A 9,592-nucleotide genomic window follows, 5' to 3' on the forward strand; every position below is an offset into this window, starting at 1 on the left:
GACAAGAAGCCATTCAGACAGAACACGTGGGTTTACAATCAGGAAAGGTGTGCCTGAGGGCTGGATCCATTCACCATACTTATTCAATGTGTTGTCGTTGTTGTTATGTGCCATGGAGTCGGTTCTGACTCACACAGACCCTGCACAGGTTTTCCGAGGCTGTAAATCTTTACAGGAGCAGAAAGCCTCATCTTTCTCCCGCGGAACGGCTGGTAGTTTCAAACTGCTGACCTTGCAGTTCGCAGCCCCAATTCATAACCACTACGCTACCAGAGCTCCTTATGCAATGTATACATTGAGTAAATAATCAGAGAAACTGGAATATATAATAACAAGGAATCAGGATTGGAGAAAGACTAATTAAAAACTAAGCTATGCAGATGACACAATTTTGCTTACTAAAAGGGAAGAGGACTTGATCACTTGCTGACACTGATGAAACAACACATCTTTCAGTACAAATACAAAACAAAAATCCTCACAACTGGACCAATAAACACCATAATATAGAGAGAAAAGATTGAAGTTGTGAAGGATTTCTTTTTACTTGGATTCACAACACCCATGGAAGCAAGAATTTACTGCATGGGGTAAATCTATTACAAAAGACCTCTTTAAAGTGTTAGAGATATGGAGGGCATTACGCTGAGTGAAATTAGTCAATCATAAAAGGGCAAATATTGTATATGAGACCATTATTATAAAAGCTTTTTAAGAAATGGATTCCATGCTAAAAGAAACATTCTTTGACGGTTACCAGGGATCGGGGGAAGGAAGAATAATTCACTGGCTAGAGAGTGGACCCAGGCAATACATAAGAAGAGGGAGGGTGGCAGATGAACAATGAAGATAGGGGAAAACTTACAGAGAGTATGCAAAGGTTAAATGGAAGAGAAATAAATAACAATTTAACACAACCTTGAAACAACATTGTCAATATATATTTTTTTGCCTTGTATGTGTGTACATCATATATTTTTGCTTTGTTCATTTGTGAATTATAACACTTAATGGGGAGTCACAGGGAGGAAGAGGGATGACTGTTGTTGCAGGGAGGGGATTGTAATCACTGAGATGAAAAGTGTATAATTTGTTGAATGTAAAGCAGATGATACAGTCTGTAAACCTTCACTCAATTCACAATATAAAGCTAAAAATAATAATAATAAAATAACAACAACAACAAAATGTGTTAAAGATGTTACTTTAAGGACTATGGTACAACTAAACCAAGCCTTGATATTTTCAATTATCTCATATGCTTTTGAAAGGTGGGCAATGAATAAAAAAGACAGGAGACGAACTAATGCATTTGAATAGTGGTCTTGTATCATGTTCTGCCTGTAGAACAAACAAATCAAAGAAGAACTACATGCAGAATTCTCCTTGGAAGCCAAGGATGGCAATACTTTGTTTCACGCACTTTGGACATGTTGTCAGGAGGGACCAGACCCTGGGAAAAGACATCATGCTTTGTAGAGTAGAGGGTCATCAAAAACAGGAAGACCCCCAAGGAGATAGATTAACACAGTGACTGGATTAATACAGTGATTGTAACAATGGTCCCAAACTAACAACTGTGAGTATGGCGCAAGACTGGAAGTATTTCATTCTGTTGTACATAAGGTTGCTCTGAATCAGAACCAACTCAATTACACCTTTAACAACAACATAAAACTCCATGCATAGCAAAGTAACTCTGGGAAAGTTCACCAGCTAGGGCATGAAAAAAGGATTATGAAATGGATAAAATATAATACAGTGATATTATTCCAGGCAGGAGAGCAACCATCTATATATAAGTATGTAAGAGGTTATCAGAAAATACAGACACTTGAGCATTATTGGAAGAGTTTAAAGTTCCAATTCCCTCTATTCACTTTACTCAAAACTGGCACCAGACTACAGTATTTGAGACAGTTTTGGAAACATCATCACCACTGGAAGATTTTCATGAATGGGGACTCCATTATTAATACAAAGCTTCAAAAAGTTAGTGGGAAAATTGAACTAAAAGATAATGGAGCTTTTCCATGAACCTTCTGAAGCCTCCTGGTATTGTTCTATTTGTCACAATTAAATCTCTCAACTGTGGGTTAATGTGCCAGACTGCAAAGCCGTTTGAACTGCAAGGTCGGCAGTTCAAGCTCACCAGTCGCCCCTCGGAAACCCTACACAGAGTCGCTATGGGTTGGAATCAACTCAACAGCACTTAAAAACAACTTTAGTATGCACAGCATAAATTCTTCCTTTGGAATGTTAAGATAAAATTTTGGGACTAACGACTGCTAACCTTAAGATCAGTCATTCCAATCCGCTAGCTGCTCTCAGAAACACAGGGTTGCAATAAATCAGAAGCGACTCAACAGCACAAAACAAAAACAATCTTCTTATCTGATGTTGATCAAGAGAACCATTTATCATATGAAAATAAATTCCTGTTGCTAAACAAAACTGCCAAATGACAGACAAGTAACTATGCCACAAATCAACACAAGTCTGCAATTTGGACTGTATATACTTTTTGAATTTCTATTTGGAGCTCATATTTCAAATTAGTTTTCTATGTTAAATATTTTGTTAATAGTTTCTACTGAGTCAATTCCAACTCACAGAGACTCCAACTGTGCAGATTAGAGCTACACTTCATAAGGTTTTCAAGGGTATGACCTTTTGGAAACCAAGCACCAGGTCTATTTTCTTAGGTACTGATGATTGTGTTCAAACCACCAACCTTCAGCTTGTCAGCCAAGCAACTAATGAGTTACCATGAACTCTGTTTAATATATATGGCAGATATTGTCAGATTGGTAGCCATACAAACCTCCTATCATTCCTCACAAACCCTACATTTTAAGTCAATCCAAGTCAAATTCCACCTAAATGTGATGAAAACTGATCTAGCTATTTTTGCATACTTAAGTAACAGGTTATTAGAAACTTCCCCTGGACATTGCTTAGTTTCTATCAGACATCATTCAGATCTTTGCTCATCAGAGAGATCCTCCCAGACCACAATTGCACAAACTTACCTACTCCCATTCTCACACCAGCTTTAATTTTCCTAATGGCATTTGTTTTCATGTGATAGCAAACATTTGTGTATACATCTCCTATCATAAAACGGTCTCCATGAAAGAAGGGACTTTGTTAACTGCTGTTATCAAAGTGTTTGACACACAGTAAGTATAATGGAATAAATGAATAACTTTATATAATTTTTAACATTTCATTTTAAGGAAACTCAACTAAAATAATGTAAAATACAATAGTCTCGCATTTTATATTTAATACACATGAAACTATATGGGTTTAATACAAATTCCTCAGTCAACTTTGCCATCCTCACTTCTTTATCCTCCTCTTCCCCAACCAGCATCCCTAAAATGAGGTCACTTTACTTAGTTATAGTGATATATTTGTGAAAAAATATTAGAAACAATTGGTTCAAAACTAAATTATGGCAGAATGGAAACAAACGAGAAAACAGAAACTTAACATTTGAAACATGGCCCTTGCTTATATACAGTCACTAAATACAACTGAAAAAATACCCTTGGATAGGCTTTACCAGCAGACAATCCAAACTGGGAGATTTCTTGGCCAAAAAAAAAGCACTGCAGAAAAATGCACTGGACAACAAGGTCAGTTTGAACCACTAGACCAGCAGTTCAAACCCACAAGCCGTTCCTCGGAAACCCCATACAGGGCTGCTATGAGTCAGAACAACACTAAATAGAATATTATTCAATTACAATAAAGCTTGTATCTCATTTAACTTCACTCTCTGTATCAAACAAACTTGCTTGTCTAAGATCCTAGGCAAAGTTTGAACTCTTCATATTAGAATCACCTGGCATTCTTTAAAAAAGAAAAACAGTCTGTCTGGGCTCCATTCCAAACCACATAAGTCAGGACACTAGGACCCAGGCAGGATACTTTTCAAAAGCTCCCCTGATGGTTCTAATGAACAGCCAGAGTTGAAAACCACTGTCCTGTGCCATCTTGCCAGCAGTTTGTTTCTTCCCCTTTGTAAGTCAAAGTACAGAAGAATCATGAGGCTCTAAATACTTGGTGGTGACTGTGTGCTGTGGAGTCGGTTCCGGCTCATAGTAACCCTCTGTATAAGGGTTTCCAAGGCTGTAAATCTTTACGGGAGCAGAAAGTTTCATCTTTCTTCCATGGAACAGCTGGCAGTTTCAAACTGCTAACCTTATGGTTACCAGCCCAACTTGTAACCACTATGCTACCAGAGCTCCTAATTCTGTTCACAGTCACCCTAAATGACAAAATAGAATTGCCCCATAGAGTTTTCAAGACATACTCCCAAAAGCTCTGGTAGGGTAGTGGTTATGAATCGGGCTGCAAACCTCAAGGTCAGCAGTTCGAAACTACCAGCTGTTCTGCAGGAGAAAGATGAGGCTTTCTGCTCCCGTAAAGATTTACAGCCTCGGATACCCTGTACCAGGTGCAGGGTCGCTATGAGTTGGAACTTACTCCACGGCACACAAGCACCACCACTACTCCCACATAGCGAATGGTGGGTTTCGAACCTCCAACCTCGGGTTAGCAGTTGAGAGTATAACCATTGTGCCATCAGGCTTCCTTAGGAATAATATATACAAGGCAGCATCAAAAAGTTTATGGGACAATTCCAATACCCTTTCATTCATTTTTCCACAAACATTTTGAACTTACCCCTGCTCCTTATTGTTCAGTGCTGTCAAGTAGGCTCTGACTAATAACAATCTTGTACAGGGTTCTGAGGAGTCCTGGTGTGGCACTGTGGATTAATGCACCAGACTGCAAAGCTGTTTGAAATGTAAGGTCAGCAGTTCAAGCTCACCAGTTGCTCCTCGGAAATCCTATACAGGGTCTTAATGTGTCAGAACCGACTTGACGGCACTTAACAACAACAGGGTTCTGAGGTGAGTCTAGTGGGTTTGAACTGCTGACATTGTGGTTAGTAGTCCAGTGCTTATTCTACAGTGCCACACCAGGACTCCCCCGAAACTTGCAGCAAAATATACCCTGATTTAACCCGGGCTTCAAACTACTTCAAATAATTTCATTCATGACTAATGAAACAAATTTGGAACAAACCTGAATCTTTAAAATTTGATTGAAGCAGAACGATAACTGGATTAGAAAAATCAGGGATCAAAGTCCTGGAATAGGAGACTTGAAAAAGGAGTCGTGAGCTCTTTCAGGAGCCTGATGCAGTACACTGGATTATTGACAAGACTGCAGAGAGCAACACATGCTCAGAGCAGCATTGTTGGCAGTCATCTCTGAGCAGGGCACCACAATTTCCGACTCTATCTTTCAAGAGATGTGGTTGCTATGCAACAGTGCATGGTGCCCTTGTTCCCTAAAAAGGAGATTAAATTTCTAGCAGGACAATGACCTGGGATTTCTCTCATTCCAGTTATCCATCCAGTTCACTCTCATCTTACCAATTCAAGTCCATTCCAGTTTCACTTCATCTGCCATGAATGAATCAAAAAGAACAGGTTCAAAGCCCTGATTTAACACAAACTACATTATAAGGAACTTGGTTAGCACACACAGTAATTATATAAACTAGATCACAAGCACTTAGTTTTAGAGGCATTTGCTCTTGTAACAGATTGCTTTAAATAACAATTACTTTATTCTTTTTATTCTTTGTATCTCCATTATATTTTCTTCTACAAGGTTTCTTCAAAATATTCATAACCTTTTATTTACATTTTTGCACAAACTTTTTGAAGCTTCCTGTCCTCAGAAACCTTATACAGGGTCACTATGGGTCAGAACTGACTCCACGGCACTTCACAACAACAGCAACCTCTAGTATATTCTCTTTTATACCCTAAAAGGCCATCTTAGCTTTTCTGTATCCATTACATTTAAAGTACTGAAGCTCACAAAGTATTTCTCTATCCAATATCTTACATCAAAAATAGAAGATATACCTGGACAAGAACACCTATATCTCATTGTAGATTACCTCATTATCAGATATTGCACATTTCCAGCAATAGTAAAAAAAGAAAGATCTACTTTTCAACTATTCTGCACAGCAATGAACATCAAAGTTTGAAGTGAGAATAATGATAATTATTCTCTATGATAGTTAAAGTTATGTGTCAACTTGACTGGGTCACGATTCTCAGTGGTTTGATAGTTACACAATGGTGTAATTTGGCAGTTATGTAATAATGTAATCATCCTCCATTTTTGCAATAACAACCTAGTCTTTGGAAGCAAACCATGTCAGTAAGTGAGGAGTGGGTATTATTAGCCCACTTCAAAGAAATGAACACTCAGAAGTATACTGCTAAAGGCACCCTTTCATGAAACCATGTGCAGGACTCTGCGCAAGTACCAGAGAGGTACCACCCACCACCACCTTACCCACTGCTCTTGCATACATTAGAGAAATCTACTAAACCATATTCTTTCTGTAATGACAGCCAACATTTCTAGGACAGCACACCAAATGTTCGTTTCACTTAAGCAAAGTATGACGGTTACTCAAAAGTATTACAACAAAATCATATAATACTTTATTAAACAGAAGCATCAAAATGTAAAGCTATTGTTTCTCAACTATACTAGGTTTCTCAACTATACTTCTAGGACAAGCACCAGATTTCTGAACTATAAGGTCAGCAGCTCAAATCCACCAGCCACTCCTTGGAAACCCTATACAGGGTTGATATCAGTTGGAACCAATTCAATGGCACTTAAGAAGAAAAAAAAAATACGTAAAAGTAGTAGCTTTTTGCAATATGTTCTCAATTAATGAACAAAATACTGCCTGGTCCTGCATCATCCCCAAGACTGGCTGTGGATTTCGCCAGGCTTTTCTACCTAGTTTATCTTAGTCTGAATACATAGCAACAAGCAAGTCTCCACTGAGAGATGAGTGGTGGCTACACATGAAATGTACTGACCTGAAATCAAATTGAGATCTCCCAGATGGAAGATAAGAATTCTACTATTGGGTCCTAAAATGCTGGCCTTAAACTGGGAGTTCTAGTACTTAAAAACATCAGAACCACTGACCAGGAAGATAAAGTCAAAGATCTCACTCCAATCCTCACATTTTCCACTCACCAAAATCTTATCGTGCTTCATGCCACTACTCTTGTTCATGCTGCTCCCTCCACCTGACTAACTCCTTATCCTTAAAGTCTCAGTTAAGAGGCCACCTTATCTAGCAAGCTTTCCAAATGGTTAATTCAGGAGAATCATCTAACATGCTTCAACAACAACAAAAAGTAGCACGTGTGGGCCCCATTTCAGGCATATTTAATTACAAATTCATCTCCTCATTCCCCGTATGACAAACACTTGTTGAACTATATATATAATTATATATGTAATTAAAAACAAAAACTAACTTTTATCTAGTGCTTACATTGAGGTCAGCGGTTCAAGCTCACCAGTCACTCCTCAGAAACCCTATACTGGGTCGCTGTGAGTAGGAACCGATTTGATGGCACTTAAGAACAACAACAGTGGGTCAAGTTGTGTTTGACGTGTATTTGTTTATTTAATTCTTCCAGTAACCCAATAAACTAGGTGCTACTGCTGTTGTTAAGTACCAGTGAGTGAATTCCGACTCACAGAAACCCTATATAGGGTTTTCCAAGGAGTGAATGATGAGTTTGAACCACTGACCTTGCTGCTCAAACCAACCTTCCGGCCAAGTGCTTATCCTACAGCACCATACCAGGACTCCAATAAACTAGGCACTATTAGCCGTATTTTATACATAAGAAAAATGAAGTGCAGAAACGTTATGTATCTTCCCTAAGTTTACAGCTAATAAATGGTAAATAACAGACTAGAACGCAAACCATTGACTTTAGAACCCACAGCCTTCACCAAACACTAGGCTTTTTCAATAAATGCCCAACACCCAAACCTATATTCCCAAATCTTCAAATGTCAACACTGAATTTCCAAATGCCTTCTGGGTGTCCTTCAAAAACTTTAAAAATACACAACTGAAAACACTATTTGCCTCTCACTTCCTCAGCCTTCTCCAACAAAAGCCTGTCATTACATTTTTTTGTATTGCCTAATAAATGCCATTCATATTCAGTTACCAAAACTAGGAACTTGTTATTATAGTCGTTATGCGTATCCAGTCGGTCCCTACTCATAGGGACCCTGTACAGGACTTTCAAGGCTGGAAATATTCAAAGGAGCAGAAAGCCTCATCTTTCGCCTGAAGAACCACTAGTGGATTAAAAGTGCTGACCTTGAGGTTAGCAGCCCAATACATAACCCACTACACCACCAGGCTCCTTACACTAGATACTTGCTGTTAAGTTCCATCAAGTTGATTCCAACTCCTTATAAACCTGTAAAGGGTTTCAACCGAGCAGCTGATAAGATTGAACCCCTGACCTTATGGTTCAAATCAACCTTGCAGTCCAGTGCTTATGGATACTACAGTGCCACACAAGGACTTTGTTGCTATTAAGTGCCATCGATTCAGTTCTGAACCACAGCAACCCTGTACAGGGTTTCCAAGGAGCAGCTGGTGAGCTTGAACTGCTGACATTGCTGTTCAAACGGATTTTGCAGTCCAGCGCATTAACCCACAGTGATCCTACCTTGTCAATTTCTCTCATCGTTCACATTATTAAGTCACCAAATGATGTTATCTGTAGCTCTCTAATTACTTGGAAGAGTCCTGGTGTGGCACCTGAATTTAGACATCATCTCAAGAACAGATTTGATGCATTAGACATGAAAGGTCAAAGACCTGAAGAGTTGTGGGATGACATAAAGAACATCACACAAGAAGAAAGCAAAAAGGTCATTAAGAAAACAAGAAAGGAGAACAACAAACAAGATGGCGGATTGGATGGACGTGTAGTAAAGGAGCTCCGCCAACAACAACACTGAATACCCGACCAAACAGGCTCAGGGGATGGTCTCAGAACTCTGAACCACATATAAAGGAATATTTAAAAGGTTGGAAGGCTCACAGCTGGGGGAATTTGTGGCAGAAGCAAGAAATCCACTGCTTTCTAGTCCGGGACGCTCAGCTGCTCCAGGAGCCGCCATATTGGTTGAGCCCAAGTTGGGGAAGGATCGGAGAGGCCACAGACGCCTCGCAGAACTGCTGAGATAAAGGTGTGAACATTTTTTTCTTTTGGTATCTGTTCAATGGTCCCTTGCTGTCTGCGCACCCCCACTCTGGTAACTATGGGGGTGCCTGAGCTAATGGACACCCCAGCCCCACCCTCAGAGGATTCTACTACGCATGTGCACAGATCTCCAAAAAATGTAGAAAGACAGTTTCCAATTAAAACCAATCGGCCACAGCCGGTCCTGAACTGTTTCCAACAAGAAAAAAGGCCTGAAGAGGATTGCGAAGCAGGACAAGCAATAGGCTGAAAATTAAATCCCAAGTTTCGACAAAATGACCAACAGTGGTATATTGAAACTTCTCAGGAAGAAGAGTGAAAAGGGAAGCCCATTTCCTTATCACATCTACCTGGAGGCATTCAGAAAGCATAAAAAATACCAAAATACATACCCATCTAAGTATTAAGTCCACAGATAACCCCTGAAGATGCCCAAA

Source organism: Chrysochloris asiatica, unplaced genomic scaffold (genome assembly GCF_000296735.1).
Source record: "Chrysochloris asiatica unplaced genomic scaffold, ChrAsi1.0 scaffold00016, whole genome shotgun sequence".
Lineage (NCBI taxonomy): Eukaryota > Metazoa > Chordata > Mammalia > Afrosoricida > Chrysochloridae > Chrysochloris > Chrysochloris asiatica.